Raw genomic sequence first — 14,671 nt, forward strand, 5'->3', positions numbered from 1 at the left:
GTACAAACCTGAGCCTCCTTTGATGAGGTATTCCATTTCAACGCCCGATCAGGATAAGGGTACAAACCTGAGCCTCCGTCGATGAGGTATTTCATTTTCCGCCCGATCAGGATAAGGGTACAAACCTGACCCTCAATCAAAGAGGTATTTCATCTTCCGCCCGATCAGGATAAGGGTACAAACCTGAGCCTCAATCAAAGAGGTATTTCATCTTCCGCCCGATCAGGTTAAGGGTACAAACCTGAGTCTCATTTCGATGAGATATTCCATTCCCCAATCAGGTCAAGGGTCAAAACCTGAGCTTCGTTCCATGCGAGGTATTTCTGTCCCATCAGGTTAAGGGTCAAAAACCTAAGCTTCGCTCCATGCGAGGTATTTCTGTCCCATCCAGGTTAAGGGCAAAAACCTGAACTTCACTCTCATAGAGTGAATCTTTTCTCTCCATTCTTCGCTTCATATCTACCATCTTCCTCGGGCTAATTTCTTCACACCCAGTCATATCCTTCTAACTGGGGCATTTTTTTCGTATAGCCCAAATTTGGTGTGTTTTCTTTGCCACTAAGCTCGGCCATGAGCCGGCTTAGTAGCAAAGAGGGGCATCTGTAAACACCCCAAATTTTCACTCACCTCCCCGACATCTCCACCAAACATCATCATCCAGCCTCTGAAATCGCTGGAGGGCAAAATGGTCATTTTCTGAGCTCGGACCTTGCAAAAGTCCAAATTTCATCTGCAACTCTCAAATTTTCTCTATTTTTATCTCAGATGTTCAAGATTTTACTCCTGACAGGAGACAGACATCTCCAAAGTCTTGATTCAAGATTGCATTTCATAAGACATGACATTGCATATCATTGCATGAGCATTTCAAATCACTGCACGGCACAGCATGTCATTTCGAGGTCCAGAACTCTTGATTTCAAAATTTTCAATCCAGATTCGAATTTTAACTATTTTCAAAATCGATTTCAAAACCCTGGGTCTTCAAAATTATCAATTCTTCCCATTTTACCCCTAGGGCTCTGAATTTCAAAATATTTTCTCAGGAAAACCATCTGGATAGTTTTCAATATGGATTTCAGTCACTTCATCTCAGATTTTGCCCCTTTTTACAATTTCAAATATCCTCCTTTTACAAAATCGCCCTACAAGGGCCAACTCTTTCCAAAATTCCTGTTTTGCCCATTAGTCCAGATTTTATAAAAATTCCAAAAAGAGGTTTTGTGGTTTTATCCTTATTTCAATAAAGAAGCAATGTGGGACCCACACTGAGGTGGTGTCACACAAGCTTTCCTTTTGAAAAATTTGAATTTTGAGAAAAACCCAAAAATATAGGAGCCTTGTCCCCTGGATTGGTGCCACTTGTCATTTCTCTCTCCTCCCATTTCCATGCCAAGTGTCAGTGTGGGGCTACCTTCAAAAGCCGCCACATGTCATCCCATTTATCTGCCATGTGTCACCCTATCCATCCTGCGCCATGTGTCATTTTAAAGACTACCAGGAGATGCCAAGTGTCATAGGTTGTCCTGTCTAGAAAAACTGGAGTTTGTCTCCTCTGAGGTGGCGCCACTTGAAGTGTGTCTCCTGCAGGGGACACGTGTCAACCTCTCCCTCCTTCTAGAAAAGTAGCCTGACACATGTCTCTCCCTACTTTTCTCAAAAAAGTAGGAGACATGTGTCACTCATAAATTCCTACAGAAAAAGTAGGCTTGTCTCCTCTGAGGTGGCGCCATCTGGAGTGTCTCCTGTAGAGGACACATGGCAAGCTCTCATTTCCTCAGAAAAAGCAAGTGCCATGTGTCATTTTCTGCTTTCCTCAGAAAAACTAGAATTCAAATATTCAAAAATCCCCATAGGTGGCGAAAATCAAGAACTCCTACCTTTTTCATCCTGTCTGAGATGGCGCCACATGGCTTGGCCCACCTTCTCTCCCCTCTGCCACGTGTCATTCTCTGCTTCTTTCAGAAAAAGTAGAGGACACATGTCTTCTCCCTACCTCTTTCAGAAAAGTAGGAGACACATGTCACTCCTGGCTTTCTTCAGAAAAAGCAAACCATTCAAAATTCAAACAAGGCACTAGGTGGCGAAAATCCTGAGCTCTGATTTTTCCAGATGGCCTGAGATGGCGCCACATGTCCTTTCCCTCCTTTTCCTCCCTCTTGCCACATGGCATTGTAGGAGCCACCCTGAGGTGGCGCCACATGTCCATCCTCCATTCCTCCAGGGCCAACCTCCATTTGAATTTCAAACTTCCCCCTGAGGTGGCGCCATTTGAGAAAGCCTCTCCAGACATCTGACACTTGTCCGCCACATGTCCAGATCTCCTTTCTCCAGAAAAGGTAGAATTCAAATTCCTCTGAGGTGGCGCCTTCTGAGCCCACTGCTCTGACCTTCTGACATGTGTCAAACACCTTTTGAGGTGGCACCATTCCAGGACTCCACTTGGCTCCATTTTTATTTTTTATTTTATTTTTAATAAAGGTAGCCCACCATGAGGTGGCGCCACCTGAGGACTCCCTACAAAAAGTGAATTTGAAATTCAAACTCCAAGAGAGCACCCTCTGAGGTGGCGCCTTCTGGGAGTTCCCTGCAGAGAGAATCAAGCAAACTTTTGAAAAATTCCAAATTCCCCCTGCTGAGGTGTCTCACCCACAAAATTTCCATTTTTTTATTTTTCTCAAAAATTAAAACACCTTTTGAGGTGGCGCCACCTGAGGGCTCCCTGCAGAAGACAAATTCGAATTTCAAACCCCTCAGATGGCACCCCCTGAGATGGCGCCACATGGAGGGCTCAGATTGAGCCTGTTTGAATTTCAAAAATTTTCAGAAAATTTATAAAAACAAGGGTTCACGCCCAGCCTAAAGGGAGATCATTTTTTTTTAGCTTTTGTGAACTTGGAAAATCCGACCTAGCCTTCCTAGAATCAGATTTTGAACTGTGGAAATCGTGCCCCCTTTGGCGCATTGAAGAAGGTGGAGTAGAGCTCGTGCTGTGGCCAATTCAATTCCAACAGAGGTCGATTTTGGTGGACCATCCGAAGCTCGGAGCGAAGGACGAAGGAAGCTCGTGATAGCTGCCCCTTTCAAGAGCTCCTACGCTGCGTAACAAAGCAAGGTGCACTTCTTTTCCCATTGATTGGATTCCATAATTCGAATCGGGGGTCGTTTGAAGAAAGAGCTCATCCGAGGGATGGATTGAGCTATTCTCATAAGACGACATACATAAAAATGTTTCATTATGCTTCCTTGATGATTTTTAACATTCATATAGTTAGCTAGGTTTAATTTGCATTTTATTTCATTCATTTAGTACATTTCATGAATTAATTAGGATTAACTTAGCCTTTATTTCAATTCTGCTTATTTTCAGTAGGTCTCTGTTTTTGTCAGTCAGTCCACACGTCATTTCATGCATTTGTTTTTATTAAAAATCCTACAAAAATCAAGGAATGCGCCCTTAGGTGTCCCTGAAATTTTGCCAAAAATTCGGAGGCATTTGAATTTGTTTACTGCAGTAAACATTCAAAATGGCAAGTCGGGTTTTGTTATCCGGGATATGTTTTGAAAATCATTTTCCAACTTGTAAAATCGAGATATCCCTCATGGGAGATTTGATTTTCGATCCGAAAGATGTTTTGAACTCGGGAGAATGTCTAGTTTTTAATATGATTTTATCAGATTTTTCTGATTTTGTTTAATGTCTAAAAAAAATCCTAGATGTCGGTACACGTGTCAGAGCCTAATTTGGGCCTCGGAGATCTTGGATCGACGTAGGGCTATGGTTTCTATTTGTGTGTTGCTCCAAATCCGAAACTGTAAACAGTGAAAGTGGTGTCCGAGATGTCCTCTGTTTGCATCTTAAAGCCTGTAATTTTTAGAACAGTGTTGATCCCTGCTTCGGATTTTTCTTGTCACCCCCCTGTTTTGCTACATTTGTCTGTTCTGTTAGTTTAGGCAGAAATAGTTATATTTTTATCGGTGTTTATGTTGATCAAATGCCAAAGTCATAAACATGAAAGTTATTCATGTAGGTGTCGTGCATAGCTCTGATTAATTTCATAAATTTCCATGGCCGTTTTATATTTTTTTAGCATTTTACATCAGATTAGTGTGATTTTTACCTCTGTCTGAACTAAATCCCTGTTATTGAACTCACCATGGCTCAAATCCTGAGGCTGTAAAAACCAAAAATGTTTCATTTCGGGCCTTTTAGCAGTCTGAAAAATATCAGAAGTTTACATGGTGTAAATCTTGCATTATCATATTAGGCATTGCATTTGGTTCGGATCCATAGGCAAAATCCATCATTTTAGGACTTTCCTTGAATTTTAGCATTTAAATCATATCATTTCGTGATTTTTAGCATTCTAGGTTGTTTATCAGAGTGTTTAGATGCTTCATACCGAATTTGGTGCAATTTGGAATCCATTTGAGGTTCGGATCATCCATAATACCCAAAACAGGGCCCCGCAGGACCCGGATCCAAGTGAAAAACAAGCGAAATTCGTTATTTTGGCTAAATTTCAAAATGTCAAATTCTGATTTTACAGTCCTAATGTGTTTAGAAGCATGTCATATTGCATTTCATCATCATTGAATTCAATTTGAATTTCGAAATCCCAATTTTACTAAGTTTTCCTTCAAAAAACCCTGATTTTAAAGGTGTAACTTTAATTTTAGGGGTATTTTGGTCATTTTGACCCCAATTCCGAATTTCAAACTGTTTTCCACTGAATTCCCTGCATTTACATCATTTCAAAACATCAAGGAAGCATGAGAATAGGGTTTATATCCAATTAAGTCCAATAATTTCATAATATTATTGGAAAATCTTGGAAAAACCCACATATTTGAGCTAACTTTATTTCAAGCTTGGCAGGGACATTCCAAAGAAGGAGCTGAAGTCTGCAAATTTCTTTTATTTCTTTTATTTAGTGATGTAATAATGTAAATTTTGGAATAAGAGATTTAATTTCCTGCTTAGACTAGGATGCATATCATATAGTTTGATTTTATGCAATATCCTGTTTCTATGATTCATGCATTTTATTTCAAAAACATTATGGATGTTCACGAATGGCACGTGCACCAACTCTTAGGGAGTTGATGGACTCGGTGGGATCCATATTTACGGCCCTAGTCGGAATATGGACGAGACCCAGATCCGTCATCTTTCTACTAGTCACATTGAGCCTACACTCTTAGGCTATCTTAAAATGCACATCATATTTCCAAAGTTTTCAAAATCATGTGCATCAAATCAACTAAATTCTGAACATATTCATGGCCACAGTCAGGATATGTGAAGGATTTATCTTGACTTAATGCATATTTTTCCAACAAATCTCTTAGAAAATCTTTTCAAAGTGCATTCATTCACTTATGTCATTTGCATCATAAAATCATTGATTTTCTCAAGATTTTCTCAAGAAAACTTCATTCTCAAGAAATCGATTTCTCAAGAAACTCTAAGGATTTTTCAAAAATCGGTTTTCCAAAGACAAAGTTTTTCACAGTTTTCTTTGGAAAACGATATTTTCTTAAGAGATTCAAAAGAGTTTTCCAATCTTTCTCCAAGATCCAAAATCGATTTCCAAGTATTTCAAAAGGGTAAAATTCCCAGGATTTCGATTCCCCAAGTTTTGAATTTCCTTCTCCAATGAGCTTTCCTATGAATTTCCATCATTTTCCTAAGAAAACTCTCAAAGTCCAAGTATTCCTAAGAAGTGCTTCCCTTTTCAAAAAGTCCATCTTTTCGCAAGAATCACTTCCATTTTCCCAAGATTTTCAACTATTTCTGAATTTTCCACATCTTTATAAGCTTTCTCATGTTTTCAAAAACCCCTTTTTTATCTGAGTTTCCTGAGAAATTGACCTTTTTCCTGAGAGATTCTTTCCAATTCCAAATGTTTTTTTTAAGCATACATCATGTTTTCCAACTGGCATTTTCCAAAATCTCATAGCACATGCCTGAATTCTCTATGCATTTAGGATAGAATATAACTTTCATGATTTAACTAAGTCAAGCACAATTTTGGTCCTTGGTTCGATTACCCCTGTTAAAGGCGGCAGGAACGGTCGAACCTCGTACCGACAGGTCGAGCCCCATCCCATGGATTTTCCCGCAATTTTCAAAAACGGAGGCGAGTATTTCAAAACAATTTCCAAAATCCGGTCAAAGTTTGAATCGCGAAAGCGTTTCTCTCTTTTTCTCTTCCGCAAGGAAGGGAAGACGGGGGAAAAATTTCGCGACGAAAACAGGCGTGCCATTAAAAGAGCATTTTCACTTACATTATTTTACTTTGCAGTGAGCATATATATATATATATATATATATATATATATATATATATATATATATATATATATATATATATATATATATAGAGAGAGAGAGAGAGAGAGAGAGAAAGAAAGGATAGGTGTGTATGGATTTATCAGTGAGCATAGAGTGCACTCCAATTTTCACTATGTTTTTTAATACTTTTTAAAAAATGACTATATAGATGTGTTGTACATAGGGTTGGGAAACACACCTAGTTACTCATTGCTTTCAAATCAGCTCATGTTCTACTCGTAAAGTGCTCGTTTGAACTGGTAAAATAGGCTCGACAAGCTTAATTAATATGAACAATAGGTTCTTGGCTTTTCTCGACTCATAAACTTGTTAGATAGTAAAAAATATATTTTACATGTATTTTTTGTAACCTTATTTCTTTTAGATAAAAAATAATGTATTTTTTCTATAAACAGGCACTACAACAAACCAGCGGATTAGCGATGACCTAAATCCGTCGCTAAACAGCTTAGCGACGGATTAGCATCGGATTAGTGACGGATTTAGGTTGTCGCGAATTTTTCGACACTAATAAGAAACGGAATATATCTGTCGCCCATTCTTGTCGCTAAGTAGCGACAGACTGTATTTGTCGCCAGTTTCATCCCTAAATTGCGACAGAATAACGAATGACAAAATCCGTCGCAAGGCCATCGTCACTAAACGACAACTTCAGTTTGGCGACGGATTTATAGCCGTCGCTAATCCGTCGGTAAATTCAACATATATAGTGATTAGCGACGGATATATCCGTCGCAAACAAGGAAAAAAATTAAAAAAAAATATTTGAAAATTAAATATCGATAAAAAATTTCTCGTGCTACAATTTATATTTCCTGTACAATTTATATTTCCTATGAATAAAAAACAAAGTACACATAAAAATACATATAAAAGGAAAGTAAAACAATTAATTGTTCCACTTTAAAATTCGCAAGTTTTAATTATTTACAATTCAACATTTATATTTTTGAAACAAAAAGAAAGTAGAACAAATTCAATACATTAATCTAATCATCCCCAAGATTTTATGCATCTTCTTGTTCATTGCCTTGATCTGTCCCTTCAGCTCCACTACACTGATTATCGTCAGCAACATACACAAGAAAAGAAAGGTCAGTATTGATAAACAAAATATATTGAAATAAATTATACACTATATGTGATTCTATCATGAATGATATGTGTTCTAAGGCAGTAAAAAAACTCTATATGTGATTCTATCATGCTCATATGTATTCTAAGGTAGACAAAAAACTATATATGTGATTATATCATGCTCATATGTGTTCTAAGGCAGTCAAAAAAACTCTATATGTGATTTTACCATGCTCATATGTGCTCTAAGGCAGGCAAAAAGTTGTATATGTGATTCTATCATGTTCATATGTGTTTTAAGGCAGTCAAAAAACTGAATATGTGATTATATCATGCTCATATGTGTTTTAAGGCAGTCAAAAAAACTTTATATGTGATTCTATCATACTCATATGTGCTCTAAGGCAGGAAAAAAACTTTCTAAGGCAGGCAAAAAACTTTATATGTGATTCTATCATGCTTATATGTGTTCTAAGGCAGGCAAAAAACTGTATATGTGATTATATCATCTCATATGTATTCTAAAGCAGTCAAAAAAATTGTATATGTGATTCTACCATGCTCATATATGGTCTAAGGCAGTCAAAAAACTGTATATGTGATTCTATCATGCTCATATGTGTTCTAAGGCATCAAAAAACTGAATATGTGATTATATCATGCTCATATGTGTTCTAAGGCCGTCAAAAAAACTTTATATGTGATTCTATCATGCTCATATGTGCAATAAGGCAGGCAAAAAACTTTATATGTGATTCTATCATGTTCATACAGGCAAAAAACTGTATATGTGATTATATCATGTTCATATGTGTTCTAAAGCAGTAAAAAAAAATGTATATGTGATTCTACCATGCTCATATATGTTCTAAGGCAGTCAAAAAACTGTATATGTGATTCTATCATGCTCATATGTGTTCTAAGGCAGGCAAAAAACTGAATATGTGATTATATCATGCTCATATGTGTTCTAAGGCAGTCAAAAAAACTGTATATGTCGAGTCTTGTTGCAGTTGGATCAAACCAATGACACTTAAATAAAGTTATCCTATTATTTATGCCTAATTAAGTCAACTCCATTATTTTATCTATAATACCGCAGTAATCATGTTTATTTTCACTGTAGCTGCTACTCTTGACACACACGCCACTATTCATTGTAGATTTGTTTATACCGTAGTCTTTTGTATGAAATCGATAACCATTTACGATGTACCCATTGTAACATTGCACAACTTTGGTTGGACCATTTTGTAAATCACATATTCCTTGATCTTTAACATCACCATGGCAGACCTACACACAAACATAAACAATGATTGTGATCATGACCAATTAAGTAACTTAGTGTTGTTTACAAGTACATAATTTATATGAGCGTCTTTACCAACTGTTTCAACCACTCCACAAACTTAGTTTCACGTTCTTTCTGTACTTTTGCATCAATGAGATGTGAAACTTCTCTTCGCAACTCCATATCAAATCGTCTACAAACCATAAATACTTATATTACCCAACCATGTACGCACGTATAACATATAAAAGGATTTAGAATTGTGTTGCGTCTACATATACTTACTCGATGTATGGGTCGATCGCTGAACAATTAAAAAGAATATAGATGTGTATTGTGTCTTGCTCTCGACCTGTCAAGAGTCTTGATCGACAACTACCAAATGCATGCTCAAGTGGTTGAAATATCAACAGTTTGTCAGCTCCAGTTACTTGTTCTCCATCATTGTTACGAGGCGGGCATGTATAACATGTTGGAATGTGAGGTTCAAAGTACATAGATGAGAAATTTGAAATCTCTTCTAAAGTGTACGTCTCACAAATAGAGCCTTCTACTCTTGCTTTATTATGAACCTTTTTTTTGAGGTCAAACATGCATCTGTTAAAAATATATATTTCAAATTTGAAATATCTGTCATTGAAGAGACAAATATAAGAAAACATATACCTTTCAAATGGGTACATTCATCGATATTGCACAGGGCCACCAACCCTTAGTTCATATGGCAAATGTATGATCAAATGTTCCATAACATCGAAAAATGTTGGCGGAAAAATCTTTTCTAGCAGACAAACAATGGTGATGACAGAGTCTTCGAGATTCTTTACATCAGATACTACGACTTCCGATGCACACAATGTTCTAAAAAATCCACTCAACTTAGACAATACCCCCCATATAGGTTTGTCTAACATATCATGGAATGCTAGGGGTATCAATCGTTGCATAAAGGTATGACAATCATGGTTCTTCAACCTATATAACTATCCATCATCAATCTTCACAGCCCGAGCAATGTTAGAAACATATCCATCTGTAAATCTCAACTGTCTCAACCATTGACATACTTGTTTTATTTGATCAGGTTCAAGCACGTACTTTGCCTTTGGTTTCAGTACTTTACCATTATACTCTTTGAGTTCCAATTCTGCTCTTTTATATATTACTTTTGAATCCATACGGGCCTTCGGATTATCTTTTGTTTTCCCTTTAACATTCATTATTGTATTGAACACATTATCAAACACATTTTTCTCCACATGCATCATATCCAAATTTTATTGTATCAATAGGGTCAGCCAATATGGTAGTTCTCAAAAAATAAATTTCTTTGTCCAATTGTGATCCTTCCCAAATCCAAGGAAGGGGATCGGACTGCGGGCATCTGTTAATACATCTGAAAAGTATCGCAATCTTCTTAAAATCTCTATGTCAGAAAATCTTGTAGATGGACCTTCTATTTCAGTTGTGTCTTCTGTAAACGCATTTCTTTGTCGTCGGAACGGATGGTCGCTGGGTAGAAATCGATGATGGCACTCAAACCAGCAAGGCTTCCTTTCATGCGTCATTCTAAAAGCTTTGGTATCCTCCATGCAGTACGGACATGCCAACCTCCCATGTGTGCTCCAACCAGATAACGTACCATATGCAGGGAAGTCACTGATTGTCCATAGAACAACAGCCTTCATATTAAAATTTTGTTTTTTGTGGGCATCATAAGTGGTAACACCATCATACCATAGTATTTTAAGTTCATCAATCAATGACCTTAAATATACATCAAGATTTTGGCCAGGTGAGGTCGGATCAGGGATCAATAGAGACAAGAAAAGATTTGGACGCTTCATACACAAGCTTGGTGAAAGGTTGTATGGAGTTACAAATACTGGTCAGCATGAGTATGGAGTTGATCTACCCCCAAATATATTAAATTCATCTGTAAATAGACCGAGTCTAACATTTCTCACTTCTATTGCGATGTTCTGATGCGTACGATCAAAGTGCTTACAAGCTTCTGTGTTAATAGGATGCGTGATCTTGTCTTTATCATGTCGAACTTTATTTACATGCCATTTCATGTGTTTAGCTGTCCTTGAAGACATATACAATCGTTGCAATCTAGGAGTGATAGGAAAGTAGTGGAGTGACTTGTACAAAACTTCTTTTGATCTCGTGCTACCATTGCCTCTTGACTTTGGCTTGAACCGAGGATGCCCACACAACTGGCATGATATGTTGTTTTCCTAATCCTTGAAATACAATATGCAGTGATTTGGACAAGCATCTAGCTTTTTATACCCCGTACCTAAAGCGTTGACCATAACCTTTGCACGATAGAAATTTTGTGGCAATTTCTCATCTTTGGGCAATATACTCTTCACAATCATGCACAAATGGTCAAAATATAATTGACTCAAATTATACTCAGACTTCAAATTCATTAGTTGAAGAACTGCAGACAACATAGTGTGACTCTCACAATTGTTCCAAAGTGGCTCATCAGCATCTTTAAGTAAATCATAAAATCTACTGGCTGCATCGTTTGGTGATTCTTCATCTACTGCAGTTGTTACATCACTAGGACCCATGACATAACCCAGATCTGTTCCCGCGGCATCAAATATCAAATCCATATATAAATTATCGTGCACAACATTCACCCGTGCATCAAAATTGTTTTTAAATTCTTCACCATGAAACGTCCAATTCTGATAATCGCTCACAAAACTCTTCCTATATAGGTGATGTCTAACGCCATGAGGTTTTACAAATCGATTGATCTTACAAATCTTGCAAGGATACCTAATCCGACTTGTAGGATCCACTGTACTGACACTTGCCATTGCAAATTCAATAAAACTTTCAACACCATCCATATATTTATGTGATAACTCATTGTCAACTATCCTACGGTACATTCAGTCACAATTTGCAGTCATTTTGTCGTATGATGTTACGAATAGTATCCTAATCAGTTAAAAGAGAATCATTAGAATGTTATGATGAAGAAAATATCAAATTTATCATGTAATATATGATGTTATACAATCACAAGAATTATGATGTGTGCAATATTTTCATATGCAAACTATTCATAAAACGATGCATTCACTTGAAGCATGTTTTCATTATACAATTTCACATGTAAGTAATAAATAAATTGAAAGTAACTACATGCAAGCATGGATACAATCACATTCAACATTGCAATACATCAAAAATATTCATATCAAAAAAATGTCAAGCATGTACCTGCAGCAAACACACTCCAATATCATGCTAACTATTACTATGCCTAGCATGGAATCCGTACTCCAAAAATACGAACACTTTTATTCTCATACATTTAAATCATGCTCAGCATGATCTCAAAACTCCAACAAAACAGTCCTAGATATCAACAACTAAGTGAGTGTGTGAACAGTAAAGTGTTGCATCCAATAAATTAAATAACATGTGATGCGCTTGCATCACGTACTCACCACGGGTATTCACTCAATTTGCATTGATTTTGTAAGTTACTTACCACGGGTGGCGGGGTACAAGCGGGATCCGTTGAGAAATCTGCAAGAGACAATGTGTTAAAATGAAGTCACCCTCTGCTGAAATGAAAAAATCTTGCATTGGCCTTTTATCTAAAAAATGCGGCCCTTCCAGAAGTCGGGGTTTGGTGCACGTATTAGCTCTAGCTTTACTAGAGTTATCCGAGTAGCAGGAACCATCAAACAAACTATAACTGATTTAATGAGTCATTCGCAGTTTCACAGAATCATGCAGTGTGACCTGCCAAACCGTATGTCAAGCCCTCTGGCAAGATGCACAAGGAACCTTGCAGTTGAGCTGTCAGCATCGAGTAGGGACACGATTCCACTACGGTAAAGGGAAAGCAAACACAGAGATCCCAAAAAGCACACGCCGTGCACACGGGCATGAGTATGATAGAGGCGTTGAGAAGCCGAGCACCCAAGCACCTAGTGGCAAATTAGGGGGGCGACCCACTACCGGAAAACCAGGGGGCGACCCCCTTCTAGAAAAGAAGGGGGGCGACCCCTTGCCGAAAAAGAAGGGGGGCGACCCCCTGCTGGAAAACCAGGGGGCGACCCCCTTGCCGGAAACGCAGGGGGGCGACCCTCATGTCAGAAAAACCAAAGAGGCAGGGGGCGCCCCCTGCCGAAAAACCAGGAGGGCAACCCCCTGCCGTAAAAGCAGGGGGGCGACCCCCTGCCGAAAAAAGCGAATTTAATATTGATTACCTGAGCGTCGTTGGGCGGCGGGCGTCTAACGGGGAGCGGCGAGAGGCTGACATGGAGCGGCGACCGACGAGCGGTGGGGGCCGGAGAGAGGCCAACGGGCGGGATAGGGCGGCAAGAGGGAGAGGGCGGCGGGCGGGAGCGGCGAAACAAAAAAGAGAAAGAGGGCTCTGATTAGACATTTAGCGACGGTCTAATTCTGTCGCAAAGCCATCATAAATCTACATAACTAGTTAGCGACGGAAATATTTCGTCGCTAACTGCCTCGCTATATAGCAACGATAGACTGTCCCTCACCAAATATGTCGCTAAATTTCGCGATTATTACGACAAAACCTTTTATTGCTAATCCGTTGCAAAGTAGCGATGGATTTTGCGTTGGAAGACATTTCGTCGCTATTTTCGTAAATATTACAAATTTAGCGACGGATTTGTTTCTCTAGTTAATCCATCGCTAATTACCGATGAAACAATTTCGTGGCAAACTTTTGTCGCTAATTTTCTATTTTCTTGTAGTGAGGACAGCTGGAACTCTACTTAACACAAAAGTAGGAAAGGTGCAACACTTCAAGCTTGGCTCATTCAGCTCGTGTACCAGCCCTAGTTCCACATGGTTGAATTAGTGGGGGTCCAGCTTTTGAATCATCTCATTCCAACATCTAAGCAGATTTTTTTATGGTTTAAAAATCAATTGTTCACAAATTTTTTAATTTAAAATGTTACAAAATTAATTACAAATTTTTTATCAAAAATATACGAACCAAGTGCCAGTTTCTAACAAAATGGAACATATCAAGTACGTCTGCATGGTTGGATCACAAATTTTTTTACACTGAAGTTGTGCACAACCACCCTTCTCTCTCTCTCTCTCTCTCTCTCTCTATATATATATATATATATATATATATATATATATATATATATATGAGAAGAGTTACAAAAGTGGCATTTAACCATTTTAAAGGTTTATTTATCATTTTGAATATGACATATTGATGTGATCTACATGCTTGGTTTTGTAGGAATTGGCTCTTAAATCATCTATTTAAAGCATATCCGCAGGTTTTTTAGAGCTCAAAAGTTTGAAATCAACAATGTAGAATTTTAGTAAATATTGAAACCTCAGAAATTCATTTTTTTCATTGGAAAAGTACCATATAAGTATCGCTATCTAACAAATGGAACATGCTAAACATATTTGTATGCAAGATTGGATTTGCACAAAACATAAAAAATTCTCCATCCACATAAAGGTTTAGGTATTTTTAGTTCACATATATAGTTGAATTTTTCATGTCAAAAATATCATTTTAGAGAGCTACCTGTGATCCAAAAATAACTCGAGTGCTCATTTTTAGCAATTCCTTAGAAAGGCAAACTTTTGTCATAAATATTAGAAAATTGATGCAGCTAAATTGCAAATTTGTTATATGTTAAGTGCCCACATGTAAATTATCCCTTGGCGTAGTCACAGAAAGTAGAACACCGCATTGTCCATCGCGATCACTCGCCAAAAGTTGTTCAAACTTTTTTTTTTTATGGAAACAGTTATTCAAATATAAGCGCCCACATTTTATATGATTCCAAACACAACCACCAAACCAGCTAAAAGATATCCCAGCGAGTACCAATTTAGTAATCTTGAGAGGAAAAAGTGTGTTGTCTTTGAGAGGGTGGTGTATGTTCCCCCCG

Source organism: Nuphar pumila, chromosome 10 (assembly GCF_984573655.1).
Source record: "Nuphar pumila chromosome 10, dmNupPumi1.hap1.1, whole genome shotgun sequence".
In the NCBI taxonomy this organism is placed as follows: domain Eukaryota; kingdom Viridiplantae; phylum Streptophyta; class Magnoliopsida; order Nymphaeales; family Nymphaeaceae; genus Nuphar; species Nuphar pumila.